The 20,911-nt window shown below is 42.5% G+C and overlaps 1 protein-coding gene across 6 annotated transcripts in view; it reads left to right on the plus strand.

Moving 5' to 3' along the window:
* The window catches only part of CCL28 (C-C motif chemokine ligand 28), a 38,194-nt gene extending 18,592 nt beyond the window's left edge, over window positions 1-19,602 (plus strand). Inside the window, exons 4-8 of one of the 6 annotated variants that reach the window (XR_009491875.1) lie at window positions 9,350-9,434; window positions 9,813-9,901; window positions 10,479-10,572; window positions 18,266-18,421; window positions 18,540-19,602. The gene's annotated coding sequence lies outside the window, so the exon portion shown is untranslated. Of the gene's footprint in view, window positions 1-583; window positions 4,846-9,349; window positions 9,751-9,812; window positions 9,902-10,478; window positions 10,573-18,265; window positions 18,422-18,539 lie in introns of those variants that run through there. The other 5 variants (XR_009491876.1, XR_238967.5, XR_009491877.1 and 2 more) reach the window with 5 other exon arrangements.
* Window positions 19,603-20,911: the final 1,309 nt, after the last annotated feature.

Consider the following 20,911-nt stretch of genomic DNA (forward strand, 5'->3'; position numbering starts at 1 on the left):
AGGGGATAACTATACAGATGCAAACGTAGCCAGTAATATACTCAACTGAAAAAATGAAGTGAAAAGAGAATACTTATCTTCACATATTTGAGGAGCAGCATACAGATCTAATTTCTCCACCTTTTTTACTATAACGTTTTCCAAATCTGCAAAGAAGTTGAAAGAGTGGTACTGCGAACATCTGCATGCCTTTACCTAGATTAATTCTTGTTAATATTCTGCCATATTTGTTTTTTCTCTCTCTTCTCTCCTTGTACATGTATATATAAAACATTATATATACAAAGTTAAAATTTTTTCCTGAACCATTTTGAAAACAAGTTACAAACATCATGACACTTCACTCCTAAATTTTTTTAGTGTTTCAACTTGACATCTGTCAAGAATAAAGACATTTTCTATAAAATAGTGCCATCAGCTTTATACCTAAAAAAGGCAGCAGTTTAATCATCTATATGATATAATATATATGTTCATATTCCACAATCATATATATGTTTATATTCTAATATATGAATGTATATATGAAATATGAACATATATATCCGACCCAGGGATTGAACCCAGGTTTCCTGCATTGCAGACAGGTTCTTTACCATCTTGGGAAGATCCCCTGGAGGAGGCCATGGCAGTCCACTCCAGTATTCTTGCTTGGAGAATCCCATGGACAGAGAAGCCTGGTAGGTTACAGTTCATGGGGTCCCAAAGACTCTACTGAGTAACTAACTACTTTTCAGGATCACATTCAGATTTAGCATTTTTGGTAAGAATTCTTCCTATGTGAATTTCCATATTTTCTAGTGCACTATTTAGAGTTTGTGAACAGTGAAGTTCATTCTTTACACAGAAGACTGGATTGACAAATTCTGATGCTAAAAACAAAAAAGCCTGGTTTGTTCTGGGAGCCACCTGCCTCCTACAGTCAATTGTTGGAGCAGACTAGTCAGGGGTCCAGAGATGGGTCCTGTGTGAGATGATTTCACAGTTTCCTAAACAAGGAGCCTACATCCTTTCATTCCTAACACAGCTTTACCACACCTTGCGGGTCGATCCCCAAGGCTCTGCTAATCTTTTGGCTTCCTTGCTCACAGAGGCTGTAGAATAAGAGGTAGTTTTCGTAAACACCCACCAGATGGCAGGAGCAGAGCGTGCACTCAGCCAAGTGTCAGGCGTCTGGCTCTTCCTGTGGGCCACCCCTAGGTAGTTGCCCGGAGGTGCTGAACCTGATGCAGGCTAAAACTATCACCAAACGACAGTCCGTCTAATATTCCTCATGAACACCAATTTAGCATCAGTGAGCTTTGTATTAATATTTCTAATTTTTGAATGAGGAAACCAGAGGCTTATGGGGTAAAATGACTTCCCCAAGGGCGCATGGTAAGTGGCAGGGACAAGCTGTGTCCCCAGGTCTCCAGGTCTCCTGTTCTCCCATCAGCCCCAGCAGTGGACCCTAGAAGGTGGGCACCTACCTGGAGGTGGGCAGAGGAGGAGGAATGCAGGTAAAGATCTGTGCATCTGGAGCTCCAAAAGGGCCAGAGATGCCTGCGGACAGTTTTACCTGAGTCTAGGAGAAGGCAATGGCACCCCACTCCAGTACTCTTGCCTGGAAAATCCCATGGACGGAGGAGCCTGGTGGGCTGCTGTCCATGGGGTCGCTAAGAGTTGGACACGACTGAGCAATTTCACTTTCACTTTTCACTTTCATGCTTTGGAGAAGGAAATGGCAACCCACTCCAGTGTTCTTGCCTGGAGAATCCCAGGGACGGGGGAGCCTGGTGGGCTGCCATCTACAGGGTAGCACAGAGTCAGACATGACTGAAGCAACTTAGCAGCAGCAGCAGCAAGGCAGTGAAGGAAACTGCACACTGTTCATGGCCTTCATTTTGCAAAATCTCCCTCACTAGTGTCTTCTTTTCAACTTAAAGACAGATTTTGTCAAAAAATAAAGGCTTTTCCCCACTCAATTCCATCATGCTTTTTAATATGATAATACGATAAAATGGGTAATCCTGAGGAAAATGATTCCTAAATAGCTTAGTCTGTTCCACCTGCTTTAATAAAATACCACAGACTGAGGGACTTATAGTCAGCAAACATTTATTTCTCACAGTTCTGGAGGCAGGGCCGTCCAGGATGGTGGTGTGGCAGATTCAGTGTCTCGGTGGGGGGGCTGTCTTCTGAGCTGAAGACTGCTGACTCCTCCGTCTCCGTGTCCTCACGTGGTAGAGACGACTGGGAGCTCTCTGGACCCACTGTTACAGGGAAGGAATCCCAAAGACACCACCTACTAATATCATCCTCTTTGGGAATTAAGATTTCAATATACGAGGGTTTTTTTATTTAAGTCGCTCAGTCATGTCCAACTGTTTGTGACCCCATGGACTGTAGCCCGCCAGGCTCCTCTGTCTATGGGATTCTCCAGGCAGGAATACTGGAGTGGGTTCCCATTCCCTTCTCCAGGGGATCTTCCCAATCCAGGGATCAAACCCAATTCAGGAGATACAAACATTCAGACCATAGCACTAAATACTCTTTTTTGATCCCATAGTCCCATAGACGCTTGAAGGTCCAAGCGTCTTCAAGTTTCACGTTCTAAAAACTTTAAAAAATTTACATTAAATTTGTAATGTAAATACAATATTAATTAATGTATTGTAAATTAAAAATTAAATAATGTAATGTAATTTACATTACATTAAATCTCAGTTCAGTTCAGTCACACAGTCGTGTCTGACTCACCGTGACCCCATGGACTACAGCATGATAGGCTTCCCTGTCCATCACCAGCTCCCAGAGTTTACTCAAACTCATGTCCATCGAGTTGGTGATGCCATCCAACCATCTCATCCTCTGTCGTCCCCTTCTCCTCCTGCCCTCAATCTTTCCCAACATCAGGTCTTTTCCAATGAGTCAGTTCTTCGAATCAGGTGGCCAAAGTAGTGGAGTTTCAGCCTCAGCATCAGTCCTTCCAATGAATACTCAGGACTGATTTCCTTTTGGATTCACTGGTTTGATCTCCTTGCAATCCAAGGGACTCTCAAGAGTCTTCTCCAACACCATAGTTCAAAAGCATCAATTCTTTGGCACTCAGCTTTCTTTATAGTCCAACTCTCACATCCATACATGACTACTGGCAAAACCAAAGCTTTGACTAGATGGACCTTTGTTGGCAAAGTAATGTCTCTGCTTTTTAATATGCTGTCTGCTGCTGCTGCTGCTGCTGCTGCTAAGTCACTTCAGTCGTGTCCGACTCTGTGTGACCCCATAGACGTCAGCCCACTAGGCTCTCCTGCCCCTGGGATTCTCCAGGCAAGAACACTGGAGTAGGTTGCCATTTCCTTCTCCAGTGCATGAAAGTGAAAAAGTGAAAGTGAAGTTGCTCAGTCGTGTCCGACTCTTAGCAACCCCATGGACTGCAGCCCACCAGGCTCCTCCATCCATGGGATTTTCCAGGCAAGAGTACTGGAGTGGGGTGCCATTGCCTTCTCCAATATGCTGTCTAGGTTACATTAAATTTAAAATAATAAAATAATAACTTGAGAGTAACTTAATTGACTTAAAAAGTCAATCAATTGATCTAATTAATTAATCATAACATAGGGAATAATACTATTAATAAATAATGAACAACATTAATGAAAAGCTAAAATGAAAACATTGGTGTCTAATCCTCTCAATCAACTTGAACTATTTTCAGTTTTGTTTCCCTTCCAGTCCAGGTCCAGAATTCCACATACTTTTTTGTAGCTATAAGGACAGTAAGTTTTATGCTATATTTTAAAATTTTGATTTTACTGCAGTGCAAATAAATGAAATTTTCTGTAAGGGAGAACAGCTTCTTAAAGAAATTCCATTTGACAGGGTATCATATGTGCTTATTAAAACACTGCTGTGTCACCAGTACTGCACTATGAGTAGATCAACCTTAAGCCTCTAAGGTTTTTTTAGATTACATTTTTATTAAAGCAGTGCAAATGTGTAGTAAAAAATAAAAAAAGTGCAGCAGAATTTATTATGAACAATAACATCCTCTTTCTCTGTCCTCCCTCTTCCCAGACCTGCTTCTTTGATGCAACTTCTTTTTTTTTTTTTTTTTTTTTTTAAGACTGATCTATACATCGGTATCTCTTTTGCTGTCTCGTACACAGGGTTATTGTTACCATCTTTCTAAATTCTATATATATGTGTTAGTATACTGTATTGGTGTTTTTCTTTCTGGCTTACTTCACTCTGTATAATAGGTTCCAGTTTTATCCACCTCATTAGAACTGATTCAAATGTATTCTTTTTAATGGCTGAGTAATACTCCATTGTGTATATGTACCATAGCTTTCTTATCCATTCATCTGCTGATGGGCATCTAGGTTGCTTCCATGTCCTGGCTATTATAAACAGTGCTGCGATGAACATTGGGGTACACGTGTCTCTTTCCCTTCTGGTTTCCTCAGTGTGTACGCCCAGCAGTGGGATTGCTGGATCATAAGGCAGTTCTATTTCCAGTTTTTTAAGGAATCTCCACACTGTTCTCCATAGTGGCTGTACTAGTTTGCATTCCCACCAACAGTGTAAGAGAGTTCCCTTTTCTCCACACCCTCTCCAGCATTTATTGCTTGTAGACTTTTGGATCGCAGCCATTCTGACTTCTTTTAAACTTTTTAAGTTTTGTTTTTCTGGTGGTGTGTGGGAAGAAAATCTTTTCTTCCACCTTCTTATTTTTCCTGACTGTGTCTGAAAATTCAACTGACAAACACAGATTAATGGGAGAAAAGCCTATACCTTTATTTAATATACATTTTGTGTGACATGGGAACCTTCAAAAGGAAATAAAAAACCCAAAAAAGCAAACCTGAGTAGTTTTATGCTGAGTTTGATGGCAAATGGGTAGTTGTTCATTGGAATACATGTGATAGATCAAAGAACATGAATGCAGTGTAGCCAACTTGGGGAAAGTTAGCAAGACCTGTTTGTTGAGAGTGAGTGAAGTCGCTCAGTCGTGTCCGACTCTTTGTCACCCCATGGACTGTAGCCTACCAGGCTCCTCTGTCCATGGGATTTTCCAGACAAGGGTACTGGAGTGAGTTGTCATTTGCTTCTCCAGGGGATCTTCCCAACCCAGGGGTCAAACCCAGGTCTCCCGCATTGCAGGCAGACGCTTTACCATCTGAGCTACCAGGAAGACCTGTTTGTTAGGATTCTTCTTTATGTCCCTTTACTTTCAGAGATAAGGCTGCTCATCTCTTGCACATATAGGGAGGATAACTGTCACCTGAGGATTTTATGACCTGTTTCAGGGAGGAAAGATGGGGGAAGGTCAGAAAGATTATGCCTCTGCTATTTTCTTGAACTCCTTCAGCTTAAAATATTTAATATTTAAGATGCCATGTTTTGGGGTAGTGTGTTCTGAACCCCATCAGTGGTTACTTCCATAATTCCAAATGAAAGCTTTAAATATTACTTATTTATCAATTTTAGGCAATTTCTATTGTTTCCTCATTGCATCCTATTTCCCTTTCTTTCTCCCTCCTCATCTTGATAGTTTTATCACTGTTATTTTTCCTTATCTTTATAATTTGAATAGTATACCCACCTTCCTTCATTAGTCCATTAATTCTAGAATTTCAGTCTCCTCTTTATGTAAAATGTAAATACCCTTTTCTCCTTTTCTTTTTCTTCTATCCTTCTATCTTGTATCACCTATATTTTCACATTTAATTTAACTATAATTCTGTACTAAAATAACAATCATCTTTCATGCTTTAAGGAAGAGTCTCTCAACTCTAGCACTACTGACATCTTTGGCTACTAATTCTTTACTATGGTGACTCTCCCATACTTTATAGATGAATTAGCAGTGTCTCTGACCTCTATCCACTATATGACATTCAAAGCTGTCTCCAGATATTGCCAAATATGTTCGAGGAGAGGGGAGTAAATTTACTCTCAACTCCAGCTGGGAATCACTAGACTAGAATCTAAGATAGGTTCTAAAATGGAAAACTCTGTAGCTGGAAATTTTCTAAAATGACCCCCATAATTCCCTGCCCTGGTATACACACACCTTCCAAACACTAATCTAGGTGTTGCACTTTTAGGTAACAAATCAGTTGATTGTAAAATAGGGAGATTATCTGGTGGGAATGACTTAATCACAGGAGCCCTATAAGACTAAGTCTCAGTTTCAAAACATGAGAAGGATTCAATATGCCATGATTGGCTTTAAAGACAGGAGAAAGGCCAAATCCCAAGGAATGTGGGTGGCCTGCAGTTACTAAAAGGGGGCCCCAGCTGACAGATAGCAAAGAAGTAGAGACCTCAGTCCTATAATTACAGAAACTTCTCTGGTGACTCAGATGGTAAAGAATCTTCCTGCAATGCAAGAGATCCAGGTTCAATCCCAGGGTCGAGAAGATCCCCTGGAGAAGAGAATGGCAACCCATTCCAGAATCCTGGCCTGGGAAATCCCATGGAGAGGAGCCTTACTGACCCCATGTGACAGTCCATGGGGTTACAAGAGTCACACATGAAAACTGTCACCACCACCACCTACAAGGAGCCTCGTTCAGCCAGGAATAAGAAAGCTTGCAGCAGATACTCCCACAGAGCCTCCAGAGGGAACGCAATCCAGTCAGTATCTTGATTTCAGCCTTCTGCAACCCTAAGCAGAGAACCCAGTCACACCACCTGTCTGGACTTTTGGTTTACAGACTGAGCTACTAAATGGGTGTGGTTTAAATGGGTTTCCCTGGTAACTCAGCTGGTAAAGAATCCGCCTGCAATGCAGGAGACCCCGGTTCAATTCCTGGGTTGGAAGACCTCCTGGAGAAGGGATAGTCTACCCCCTCCAGTATTCTTGCTTGGAGAATCCCATAAACAGAGGAGCCCAGCAGGCTACAGTCTGTAGTGTCATAAAGAGTTGGACACGACTGAGCTCCTTTCACTTTACTTCTTTTAAGTGGGTGAGTTCATAGAACTTTCTTAATGCAACAATAAGAAGCTAGCACAACCAATGAGTGGCTCTTTTACCCTCCTGACTACGTAAGTATTGTTTGCTTGCCAGGTCAAGTTGTGTGCTAGAGTTTAATATCCTTCTCAATAAATGAACCCTGAATAATTCACTATTCAGGCAACTTGAGCCTGATAAAACACAACTGCTTTCTACATTATTTGTGTGCTTTATATACTTGACTTCTTTCTCAGGTTTGCCCAGGCCTCCCTGTGAGCTCTGGATTTTTATAATATCCATGAACAAATAGAACTCTGACACATTTCATAATTTATATGACCGATCTGATGCTCTTTTGACAATTGTAGCAATTTCCTTCTTTTTTTAATTTTTGTAAAATCAGGTTTTCCCTGTAGTAAATGTAAGAGAATTCCAAGTTCATCCTGGTCTCTCCCCAATACTGTGACTATGCTCTATCTTTTAATTCACTGACAGATAATTGGATCACCTGACATATTGTAGTCTCTCCATCTTGTTGCTATTCTACTGCTGCAGAAACTACCAAAACAATAAACATCCCCTTCCTCCATCCAGGGCTTAGCACATAGTAGGCACTCAGTAAATATATACTAAAAACACATATGTAGGCAACTGACCTCTTGTTTGGCCAATTACAGTGAAAATAGGACACCATGAGAGCCCTGCATTCCTGTAATGACCAGCCTCTACTGAAGAGAGAGAGATACCAAGGGTTAAATGCCACAAGGTCCTGGCCTGGGAGATGACAATAACTAAACCCAGTGTGACTGGGCTCCATTGTTTTCAAGATTTTCTACAGAATTTGTAGAATTTTCAGAATTTGTACGTCTTTTACCTCTTCTCTATAGCTCTGACATCAGCCTGTCCATAAAATGAACTTTATCTCCATTTCTGTTTCTTGTTCTCCCAGGTCATAACTATCTGTATCAGTGAATTACAGAACCTTTTCTGCAGAAGGAAGTAGGGCCGAATAAACAGCTTCTGACAGGTTGACTTTGCTGAACCCAGACCAGACAGCTGAAGGCAAATTGTACAATTTTCAAGAAAAGTAGGTTTAGGAGGAAGTGAGTGTCTTGGGGATTATAAAAGGTGAAGAAAAAGGGTGACTTCCTATTTGAGTCTCAGCTTTCAGAGTTACCCTGGACTCACCAAAATGGCTAAGATTGAAATTAAGAAGATGCCAAATGTTGGGACTCATGTGTGCTGGTGGGGATGTAAATTAATTGCATCACTTTGGAAAACTGTCTAGTAATATCTACTAAAGCTAGATACCTACCCTATGACCCAGAAATTCTATACTTAAGCAATATCCAGTTAAATAAATATGTTCACCAAAACACATACATAAGAATATTCATAGCAACAAATGAGAACTAAGTGCTCATCCAAAGTAGAATGGACAGATTTAAAATGTTACATTCATTAGTGGAGAGGATGTGGAGAAAAAGGAACCCCCTACACTGTTGTTGAAAATGTAAATTGGTACAGCCATTGTGGAAAACAGAATGGAAGTTCTTTAAAAAGTTAAAAGAGAGAAGGAAATAGCAACCCACTCCAGTATTCTTGCCTAGAAAATTCCATAGATGGAGGAGTCTGGCTGGCTACAGTCCATGGGTTTGCAAGAGCTGGACATGACTCAGCGATTAAACAACAATGGAGGTTCCTTTAAGAGTTAAAAGTTAAAATGAAAAATCCCAAGAGTTACCATACGATCTAGCAACGGGCTTTCAAGTTAGTGCAGTGGTAAAGAATCCGCCTGCCAATGGAGGAGGAGATGCCGGTTCAATCTGTGGGTTGGGAAGATCCCCTGGAGGAAGAACTGGCAGCCCACTCCAGTATTCTTCCCTGGAAGATTCCAGGGATAGAAAGACACACTCCCCAGACAGATGTAGGCCATCTCAGAACACCCTTGATTGAGCCTGTTGAGAGAGTCTGAAGCACAAGACCAAGCTCAGCTATATCTGGATTACTGACCCACAGACACTGTACGATAATAGAGGTGTGTTGTGTCAAGCCATTAATTCTGAGGCAATTGGTTACGCAGCAGTAGATAATGAATATAAAAGGGATAATGTTATCAGAGAAAATGGTAACAAATCCTGAAGTATTTTTTAAATGTTTATTTATTCTTTTACTTATTTGGTTGCATCCTGAGTCTTAATTGCAGCAAGCAGGATCTTTAGTTGCAGCTTTCGGAGTCTCAGATGCAGCATGTGGGATCTAGTTCTCTGACCAGGGATCAAACCCAGGCCCCCTACATTGGGAGCATGGGATCTTAGCCACTGGACCACCAGGGAAGTCTCATTCTTCTTCTTTTTTGTTTTTTCTTTAATTTTTGGCCACACCCTGCTGCATGTGGCACCTTAGGTCCTCAACCAGGGATCAAACCTAGACTGCCGGGGAGTCCAAAAATTCTACAATTAAAGAACACACACTGAGGACTGGGAATCAGGTGAGGCAGCTTCTTTTAAACGCTTTAATAGAAAATATGGTTGACAGTGGGAGCTATTGATATAAAAGGCCGAGAGAAACTGAGGAAAAAGGGATTGCTTAACATCAAACAGAGATATTCCAAGCCTGGCAGAAACCTGAGTGACAGGATATCTGAAGCCAAATGGAATGAAGATTAATGGAGTGTTTAGGTTTGAAAAACTGCTATTATCTTGAGGAATAAGAGGAATTGTTTCTTATTTAATAATTTGAGAAGATCTCATTTCTGACTATATAAAAGCCAAATACTTGAATAAAATATCTTTTATTGACATTGACATGGCGTCATATATCTGAACATAAAATTACCAATAATTACTTGATTTTTTTTTTTTATCAGACTCAGCCTAAATTCTGCTGATTTAGGATTCTGATCAAGAAGCCTTATCCATGGCAGTTCCCCAGGAAGTTCAAAGCCCAAACCAGAGGGTAAAATATTAAAAAAAAAAAAAAATACACTTACAAGAAAGAAAGGCCTAATGGGAAGGAGGATAATAGTTAGTAAACACAATAATAATAGTAATTAGTACAGGAATTCATTTGAGTGGCATGAGAACCAGTTATTTGAAGAAAACTTCTAGACAAGACCATTTTGTTCAACCACGAAATGCCATGAGACCAGTTCACAGAATTTTGACTTCATGCCTTTATAGTTATTTTATTGTTGTTTGGTTTTGGCCGCACTGCACGGCATGTGGGATCTTAGCTTCTCCACCAGGGATTGAACCCACATCCCCTGCATTGTAAGCACAGTGTCTTAACCACTAGGTAACCAGGGAAGTCCCTGAATGGCTGTATTTAGTTCACAGGAGTGAGTGTGCCCATTTTCTCCCCTCTTCCAACCCTAAATGATAAATGTCTTCCATCCAAAACAGAACATTCCCCTTAGCTAAGAGTTACAGTAAACAGGCTGTTTAGGAATCATTGTTAGTTGGCATTCTGGTTCAGATGCTGAAACAAAAGTAGTCCAAACTAGACAGAAGTTTATTTCTCTCTCCTTGCATAGCACTCCAGGTGTAAAACGAGCCTTCGTTCCGAGGCTGAAATGGTGGCTTCATGGTGTCATTTGCCTTGTTTCTCTGTTGCGCTCTCGTCCACAGGTGAGCCTGTCCCATGGTTCACCACCGTGAGTTGGGGCCACCCCCAGGCTGCAGTAATTTTGCTAGGTCTGTCATAAGAATGTAGTCTAAATGGGATGACCTAAATAACAGGAATTTATTTTCTCACTGTTCTAGAGGTTAGAAGTCTGAAATCAAGGAGTCGGTATTCTTGGGTCTTTCTGAGGTCTGTGAGGGCAGGGAGCGGCTCCCAGCAACTTCTTGGCTTGCAGATGGTCCTCTCCTCCCTGTGTTTTTTTCCCATCATCTTTTCTCTGCGTGTGCCTATTTCTGTGCCCAAATTTCCCATTTATAAGGACACCAGTTATATTGCATGAGGGCCCACCCCAGTGGCCTTAATTAATTACATCTACAACAACCCTATTTCTAAATAAGGTCACATTCTTGAGTACTGAGGAAGAGGGGCTAGGACTTGAACATAAGGATTTGGCAGTGGGGAGGACAATCAACCCAGAAGATGAGGATGAGTGAGATGGGAGTGAGGGAGGAAATGCTCTTTTCTTTTAAGAGCATGATTGGGAGGTTAAATACCATATTCCCTCAAATCTATTGCCAGGAGTTCACCTCACAAACACCCAACTTCAAAAAAAAAAAAAAAGGAAGGGCTTCCCTGGTGGCTCAGTGGTAAAGAATCCACCTGCCAATGCAAGAGACACAGGTTTGATCCCTGATCTGGGAAGAAGCCCCATGCTATGGAGCAACAAAGCTTGTGCCCCACAACCACTGAGCCTGTGCTCTAGAACCTGGGAGCCACAACTACTGAGCCCCTGTGCCCTATACAGCCTGTGCTCCACAACAAAAGAAGCCACCGCAGTGAGAAGCCTATGTACCACAGTTAGAGAGTAGCCCCTACTCACCTCAACTAAAGAAAAGCCTGCGTTAGCAACAAAGACCCAGCACAGCCAAAAGTAAATAAATACAATTATTTTTTTTTTAAACTTTACATAATTGTATTAGTTTTGCCAAATATCAAAATGAATCCACCACAGGTATACATATGTTCCCCAGGGACATACATTCCTCTCTGGTGGTCATATGCCCCACTAAAACTATTATTAGGGGAACAATGGGAAGATGGATGTTAGGGTGACGAGTAGCTTTAGGTACATTACAGTTTACAAAAATCTTAGGAAGCAGAGAGATAACTTATGCCTCCAAACTGCACTGATAATTAGTCTTTACTTTGAATACTACCTATTTCTGCTTTATTGACTATGCCAAAGCCTTTGACTGTGTGGATCACAATAAACTGTAGAAAATTCTGAAAGAGATGGGAATACCAGACCACCTGATCTGCCTCTTGAGAAATTTGTATGCAGGTCAGGAAGCAACAGTTAGAACTTGACATGGAACAACAGACTGGTTCCAAATAGGAAAAGGAGTACGTCAAGGCTGTATATTGTCACCCTGCTATTTAACTTATATGCAGAGTACATCATGAGAAACGCTGGACTGGAAGAAACACAAACTGGAATCAAGATTGCCAGGAGAAATATCAATAACCTCAGATATGCAGATGACACCACCCTTATGGCAGAAAGTGAAGAGGAACTCAAAAGCCTCTTGATGAAAGTGAAAGTGTAGAGTGAAAAAGTTGGCTTGAAGCTCAACATTCAGAAAACGAAGATCATGGCATCCGGTCCCATCACTTCTTGGGAAATAGATGGGGAAACAGTGGAAACAGCGTCAGACTTTATTTTTCTGGGCTCCAAAATCACTGCAGATGGTGATCGCAGCCATGAAATTAAAAGACGCTTACTCCTTGGAAGGAAAGTTATGACCAACCTAGATAGCATATTCAAAAGCAGAGACATTACTTTGCCAACAAAGGTTCGTCTAGTCACCGCTATGGTTTTTCCTGTGGTCATGTATGGATGTGAGAGTTGGACTGTGAAGAAGGCTGAGCACCGAAGAATTGATGCTTTTGAAGTGTGGTGTTGGAGAAGACTCTTGAGAGTCCCTTGGACTGCAAGGAGATCCAACCAGTCCATTCTGAAGGAGATCAGCCCTGGGATTTCTTTGGAAGGAATGATGCTAAAGCTGAAACTCCAATACTTTGGCCACCTCTTGCGAAGAGTTGACTCACTGTAAAAGACTCTGATGCTGGGAGGGATTGGGGACAGGAGGAGAAGGGGACGACAGAGGATGAGATGGCTGGATGGCATTACTGACTCGATGGACGTGAGTCTGAGTGAACTCCGGGAGTTGGTGATGGACAGGGAGGCCTGGCGTGCTGCGATTCATGGGGTTGCAAAGAGTCGGACACGACTGAGTGACTGATCTGATCTGATTATACCAGAAATGTTGTATTTAGTTCTCACAATAACTGAAAATTTGATATTTTCCCCCCATGTATTTCAAAAGAAGAAATCCAGGCTCAGAGAGATTAAGCAACTTGTCCAATGCTAAACCTATTAAATGCTAAAGCCGGGAATCTAGCTGAGGAGTCTGTCTAGTGCTGAAGCCTGATGTATTTCACCACACCCGCTGTATCCCAAACCCTGGCCAGCAGATCTCAGCATGCTGGCCTCACTGATAACTACTCAGCTTCAGCTCATTTCAGCCTCGGTTCTGAATGGGGACTTGAAGATTTGTATGGAAGACGTCAGAAATGCCCATTTCTAAACTTTATGGGTTAACAAAGTGATGGGCAACTGAAATTTCATATAGAGAACACAATGCCATAAATAAATATATATATATATATATATATATATATATATATAAAACACCCTACACAATACATGTGCATGATAGGCATACACACACACACACACACACACACACATACTGCTTTTGTGGAAAACTACTACTGAGACAGGGAGTGGGCAGGGCAAAACCTTCAGAAGAATGACAGCTGCTGAGGATATGACATAAACTGGTTAAACTAACTGGGTCCAAGATAATGAATGAATTGACTTTCACTAGACTTTGAGCCTCAGTATATGCCCATCATTGGAGAAGGCTATGGCACCCCACTCCAGTACTCTTGCCTAGAAAATCCCATGGATGTAGGAGCCTGGTGGGCTGCAGTCCATGGGGTCACTAAGAGTTGGACATGACTGAGCAACTTCACTTTCACTTTTCACTTTCATGTATTGGAAAAAGAAATGGCAACCCACTCCAGTGTTCTTGCTTGGAGAATCCCAGGGACAGGGGAGCCTGGTGGGCTGCCGTCTATGGGGTCACACAGAGTCGGACACGACTGAAGCGACTTAGCAGCAGCAGCAGCATATGCCCATCATAATAGCTAAAGAGCATACCCACAGGGTGCTGGGACAGTTCCAAGGTTGACCATAAAAGGCCAAAAAGTGGACTGGGCCAAGTTCTAAGAAATCCCCACCCCATTCCCCAAAATAGCTTGAATACTCCAACTCAGTAACCTATGAAATTATCCAGCCCTATTAAAACTGACAAGCCTGTAGCTGGAGTCTCTCACACCCAGGGAGATCACCCACACCCTGTCTATGGAGTGTGTATCTCCCTGAATAAACCTTCTTTCTATTTACTACGGCACAATCTTGAGTTCTTTCCTGAATGAAATCAAGAACCCACGCTTGGCAGCTGTCCCAGGGACTCACCTGAGACGTGGGACGTAAGCCTCCTCTTGTGCCCCACTCTCTTTCCTGCAACACTATCCTTTCTTTCTTGACTCCTCACCTCTACCCACAAGGCATCACTTTGCTCAGTTGTTGCTCAAGTTAAAAAATAATGCAATATGATCTCTTAGACATGGAACCTAAAAAAATCTCCCAAATTTGTAGAAACAGAGCAAATTGCTGGTTGCCAGAGGCAGAAGAGGGGCAGTGGGCAAAAATGGTGAAGGTGATCAAAAGCTTCAAGCTTCCAATTATAAGACAAATAAGTCCTGAGGATGTAATATGTAGCATGATGATTATAGTGAACAATACTTTATTGTCTATTTGAAATTTGCTGAGAAAGTATATCCTGAAAGTTCTCCTCACAAGAAAAAAGAGATGGTAACTATGTATGATGATGCCTATTAATCATTTGCAGTATATATATGGGTCAAACCGTCATCTTTGTACACCTAAAACTAATATAATGTTTTTCGTTGATTATATCTTAGTAAAAAAAAAACCCACAATGCTTATTAAAAAATGAAGCCTATAAGTAAGAATTCTCTGGAGTTGATCAAAGAAACTTTCATCTCTCTTCCTCTCCCCAAAGATGACGACAGATAAAACAGTGCTGTTATAGTTTCAGTGATCTCAGCCCATTTCTTTTTAGAGAGACAGAAAATCACCTTGGGATGATGATATGCTAGTCTCAATGGTTCTGCAGAGGGTTTCCTGAATGGCTTTCATTTGCTGCATGAATGTAAGATCAGTGGGCGTAGGCAAAAGTCACAATAAGGGCTCTCTCTCCCCTTTATTCTCAGATGGCGCTAGTGGTAAAGAACCTGCCTGCCAATGCAGGAGACATAAAAGACACAGGTTCGATTCCTGGGTGGGGAAGATCCCCTGGAGGAGGGCACTGCAACCCACTCCAGTATTCTTGCCTGGAGAATCCCATGGACAGAGGAGTCTGGTGGGTCACAGTACACGGGGTTGCACAGAATGGGATATGACTGAAGGGACTTAGCAGGCACGCACTTCCTTTTATGGCTTAGCAGCAGTTTCTTCCACTCATCTATGTAAAATTCTGGAGAATGATTATACAATTTGCAGAAGGAGACCAGAGGAAACCTACACTCTAATAAATGCTGGAATGAGAGTTAATGTCAAGGTAATTTCTCAAGGTCTGCTGGCAGACAAATCACCAGTTGCCACTAAGGGAACCTCATCTGAGCCACAGGATTCTTCTCAGCTGATGACTCAGGCTTGATACCAAGGGCTCCGTGTTTGGGTGCAAAGTACATCCTTTTTACCTCAGTGTGTAGTTGACAGTCAAAGCTCTCAGGGCCTGGCCAGTTTGGCATAGTATCTGAGCCCATGTGTGACCTGTGGAGCCAAGCATAGAGCATCTCCTTACACTGGTCTGTGGTTTGGTTCATTGGCTGTCACCCTCTGGACCATAGTGTTGAGAAAGTCTCATGAGAATGGAAGCCAGGTTTAGTGTGTTCCCAGTTATGTCCTTGGTGTCCGGTGCCGCGACTGGTACATGGCAGATGCTTGGTGAGTAGTTGAGCAAAAAATATACTAATAATACCAGAATCCACTGACAACACCCTAGCAGCCACAGCAACTATAGATGCTAGTCTCTCTACCCGGTGTTTGGAAAGCAGGCATGCCTTGTTTGAATTGAATTCTTAGGCTATTCAAGTAGAAGAGATAGAGTGGCCTTGAGAAGGAATAAAAGTATATTGATTTGCAATCAGTTGATTGGAAGCATAAAAGAAATGTGACTGCATTTACTTTCCAATCCAGTGGAACAAGTTTTGCTGGCTGCATAAGATATTATTTCAGATATCTAAATCTTGTAGATCACAGGTGACCAACTTCAAGGTTCTGATTCCCCGAAAGGACAGGTCTGAACAAGGTTTATTTCAACAGGGTGCAACCTATCATATTAAATAAATGAGACAAGTAGGGAGCAGAACATAACCTTTAAACGAATGACTTAGCCCAAAGGACACAACATCAACTCGTTGCTGTGTTGCTGCGTCGATTCAGTCGTGTCCGACTCTGTGCGACCCCATGGACTGCAGCCTATCAGGCTTCTCCGTCCATGGGATTCTCCAGGCAAGAACACTGGAGTGGGTTGCCATTTCCTTCTCCAATGCATGAAAGTGGAAAGTGAAAGTGAAGTCGCTCAGTCGTGTCTGACTCTTAGTGACCCCATGGACTGCAGCCTACCAGGCTCCTCCATCCATGGGATTTTCCGGGCAACAGTACTGGAGTCGGGTGCCATTGCCTTCTCCCAACATCAACTCATTCAGATCAGATCAGATCAGTCACTCAGTCGTGTCCGACTCTTTGCAACCCCATGAATCGCAGCACGCCAGGCCTCCCTGTCCATCACCAACTCCTGGAGTTCACTCAGACTCATGTCCATCGAGTCAGTGATGCCATCCAGCCATCTCATCCTCTGTCGTCCCCTTCTCCTTCTGCCCGCAATCCCTCCCAGCATCAGAGTCTTTTCCAATGAGTCAACTCTTCGCATGAGGTGGCCAAAGTATTGGAGTTTCAGCTTTAGCATCATTCCTTCCAAAGAAATCCCAGGGCTGATCTCCTTCAGAATGGACTGGTTGGATCTCCTTGCAGTCCAAGGGACTCTCAAGAGTCTTCTCCAGCACCACACTTCAAAAGCATCAATTCTTCGGTGCTCAACCTTCTTCACAGTCCAACTCTCACATCCATACATGACCACAGGAAAAACCATAGCCTTGACCAGACGAACCTTTGTTGGCAAAGTAATGTCTCTGCTTTTGAATATGCTATCTAGGTTGGTCATAACTTTCCTTCCAAGGAGTAAGCGTCTTTTAATTTCATGGCTGCAGTCACCATCTGTAGTGATTTTGGAGCCCAAAAAAATAAAGTCTGATGCTGTTTCCACTGTTTCCCCATATCAACTCGTTAGAACGAACTAAATCCAAGAGGGTGGACAAGTCGACTTCCACTAGATCTTGAGCCTCATATATTCTCACTGTAACACCTCAACACACCATGACAGCTCTGAGGCCACCGTAAAAGGCCAAAAAGTGGGTCGGGCCAAATTCCCAGAAATCCCCATCCCTTCTCCAAAGTGAAAAGTGAAAGTTTTAGTCACTCGGTGTCTGACTCTTTGTAACTCCATGAACTGTAGCCCACTGGTCTCCTCTTCCATGGGATTCTCCAGGAAAGAATACTGGAGTGGGTAGCCATTCCCTTCTCCAGGGGATCTTCCCGACCCAAGGACTGAACCTGGGTCTCCCGCATTGCAGGCAGATTCTTTACCGTCTGAGCCACCTTAGCCAGAATAATCCTCTTGCCAGAATAGTCATCCCACTTATAAGCCTATGAAATTACCTAGAGCTATAAAAACTGACAACCCCCTACCCTGGGGTCCCTCACCTTCTGAGATGGCGCACACTCTATGGAGTGCATATCTCCCTGAATGAGCCTTCTTCCTCTTTACTATGGCTCAGTCTTGAATTCTTTCCTGCATGCAGCCAAGAACCCACACTTGGCGACAGTCCCAGGGACTCACCTGAGACCTAGGACATAACCATCCTCTACAGCAACACTCTTTTCTGCAACATAAACACATCAATTTTTGTTGTTAGAAACAGGTCCATGATCCAAAATGGGCTCAAGTTACTTTCCAGGGGTTAAAGTGGAAACTTGACATTTCTAGTTCCCCAAACCAAATCTCAAAATCAGGCCAATTTCCCCATCTTTCAGACTGAGAAATCAGAGAGATTGAAGGTAGAGCAGATATTATATGTTATTTGGAGCTAGTATACTCATGATGAGAGCTATATAAATAATTCAAATAGATATTAGCTTTAATAATCATACATGAATTTTGTGGTGTTAGTAATTGCTATTTTTAAAACATACAAAACTTGGAAAGTATATGTGAATCTGTTTTTCTATCAATCAAATATTCCCCTGAATTATGTCATTATTCAATTTATTTTTATAAATTGAACTGTACTTTAAAGGAAGTAGGACAGTTTTGTTGTGTTTTTTAAATTTATTTATTTGGCGATGCTGTGTCTTTGTTGCAGGATGTGGGATCTTCTATCTTTGTTGTGTCATGCAGGATATACTCATTGCAGCATGCAAGCTCTTAGTTGCAGTACGTGGAATCTAGTTTCCTGACCAGGGATTAAACCTGGGTCCCTTGCATTGGGAGTGCCGTGTCCTAGCCACAGGACCACCAGGTAAGTCCCCAGGGCAGTTTTTTACCTAAAGAAACTTCTACAAAAAAACTTGGATAAAATGAATATAATTTTTTTAACGCTAATGCTGACATTTGTTTTTGCTTGTTTGTTTGTGTAGAATCTAACCCTTGGACTGCAAGGTGATCCAACCGGTCCATCCTAAAGGAGATCAGCCCTGGGTGTTCATTGGAAGGACTGATGCTAAAGGGGAAACTCCAATACTTTGGCCACCTAATGCAAAGAGTTGACTCATTGGAAAAGACCCTGATGCTGGGAGGGATTGGGGGCAGGAGGAGAAGGGGACAACAGAGAATGAGATGGCTGGATGGCATCACTGACTCGATGGACATGATTTTGAGTGAACTCCCGGAGTTGGTGATGGACAGGGAGGCCTGGTGTGCTGTGATTCATGGGGTCACAAAGAGTCGGACATGACTGAGCAACTGAATTCAACTGACGTAGTAGAAAAAGCACTGGGTTGTTTTGGTCAGACACACCTCAATAGTCACTGGAAGGATAGATGCTGAAGCTGAAGTTCCAATATGTTGGCAACCTGATATGAAGAGATGACTCATTGGAAAAGACCCTGATGTTGAGGAAGGTTGAAAGCATGAGGAGAAGGGGATGACAGTGGGTGAGATGGTTGGATGGCATCCCTGACTCAAAGGACACGAGTTTGAGCAAAGTCCAGGAGATAGCGAAGGACAGGGCAGTCTGGCCTGTTGCAGTTCATGGGGTTGCAAATAATCGGACATGACTTAGTGACTGAACAACAATAACATAAAATGTTGATTTGTTTATTTACAAATGGAGATAGTAAAACCAGCCTCTAAAGATTGCTGTTGTGGAGTCACAGAAGGCGATGTGATAACAGAAGAATAATCTATCTCTGAGAAGGATTGTGTGTTGTGAGAAATTCTAAGCCACCATGGCTGCCTTAGAAGATGGAGAGAACCACCATCCATGAAAGTGAGCAGCCTCTAGAAGCTGGAAAGACAAGAAAGGAAATGAATGTTCTCTGGAGCCTCTGAAAGGAATGCGGACCTACAGACACCCGGAATTTTGCCTAGTGAGACTGACTTCAGACTTCGGTTTGATAATAAATTTCTGTTAACAGAAGTCATTTAAAAAATTGGTGTGAGGGTTTAAAGTAAAGCACTGTGCTGGCTACATAAGAGGTACTCAGGAACTATTTGTTCGTTTCTTTTTAAAATTAATGAATGAATGAATTTGGCTACCTCTGGTATTAGTTGGGGCATTTGGGATCTTTCCGGGATCTTTTGTTGAGGGCCGCACGTTCCTCAATTGCAGCTCATGGGCTTAGTTGACCTGAGGCATGTGAGGTCTTATTTCCCTCAGCAGGGTGTCGAACCCATGTTCCCTGCATTGCAAGGCAGATTCTTAACCACTGAACCACCAGGGAACCCCCTATTTGTTTTTTGAGAAGACGGCATTCTGGCTTAAGTGAAAAAAATCTCTGAGGGTGAAGGCATTCTCTCCACCTTGACTTTCACTTTCTGACCCCTAGCACTTGAGGATTATAACTTGACCTCAATCATGTCATGAATAATTGCTTAAAGATCTGTCATGTGCAGGCTTCCCTGGTGGCTCAGTGGTAAACAATCCACCTGCCAAGCAGGAAACTTGGGTTCGATTCCTGGATGGGGAAGATCCCGGGAAGGACGGCATGACAACCCACTCTAGTATTCTTGCCTGGAGAATCCCACGGACAGCGGAGCCTGGCGCGCTACAGTCCATAGGGTCGCAAAGAGTCAGATACGACTTAGCGACTAAACAACAACAGTCTTGTGCTTTAAAAAAAATAACTAAAGGGAGTCTTCACAAGGTCTGAGTGGTGACGTGGGAGCTATTACTAATAGAACAGAGAATGTGCCCCTCAGGGCAGCAACTTCACATGTGTCATTGTAGTTGAGGCAGCAGCAAGGTAGCAGAAACAAGGTCAGAGCAAAAGCGCACAAATCGTCTGTCCCTGAGCGTGGGTGAGCAATACCTTTGGGCTCTGAGGGTCGCACTGAAGATAGGTCAAATCTGACCAGCTTGTTGGTGGGATTACAAAATATTCTAATTGGGCATCAGAATAATGTGTCCTGGTCTTTTAGTCACATGCATCATTTGTTTTACACCAAGGAAATAGCTTCTGTTTCATTTATGAATTGGAGAGGGGAGAAATCCAAAAATGTCATAGCTTACTTCCCCCCACCCTGTCCTCCCCATCCCTGCCCCTTGCTCCCTTTCTTTATCTGGATCTGAGACCTGAGTGGAAGCAAGTTAGAGCACACAAGAGAAAAGGATAAAGTGTAGTTGTCTCCTGGTATCCTTTTGCCTGGGAGTGGGACTGGGTCCAAGACTCCAATGAATACCAAAATTCATGGATTTTCAAGTCCTTTATATAAAATGCTGTAGTATTTGCATATGACCTATACACATCCTCCCATAGATATTAAATAATGCATAGATTACTTATTCTAT

Source organism: Bos taurus, chromosome 20, assembly GCF_002263795.3.
Source record: "Bos taurus isolate L1 Dominette 01449 registration number 42190680 breed Hereford chromosome 20, ARS-UCD2.0, whole genome shotgun sequence".
In the NCBI taxonomy this organism is placed as follows: Eukaryota; Metazoa; Chordata; class Mammalia; order Artiodactyla; family Bovidae; genus Bos; species Bos taurus.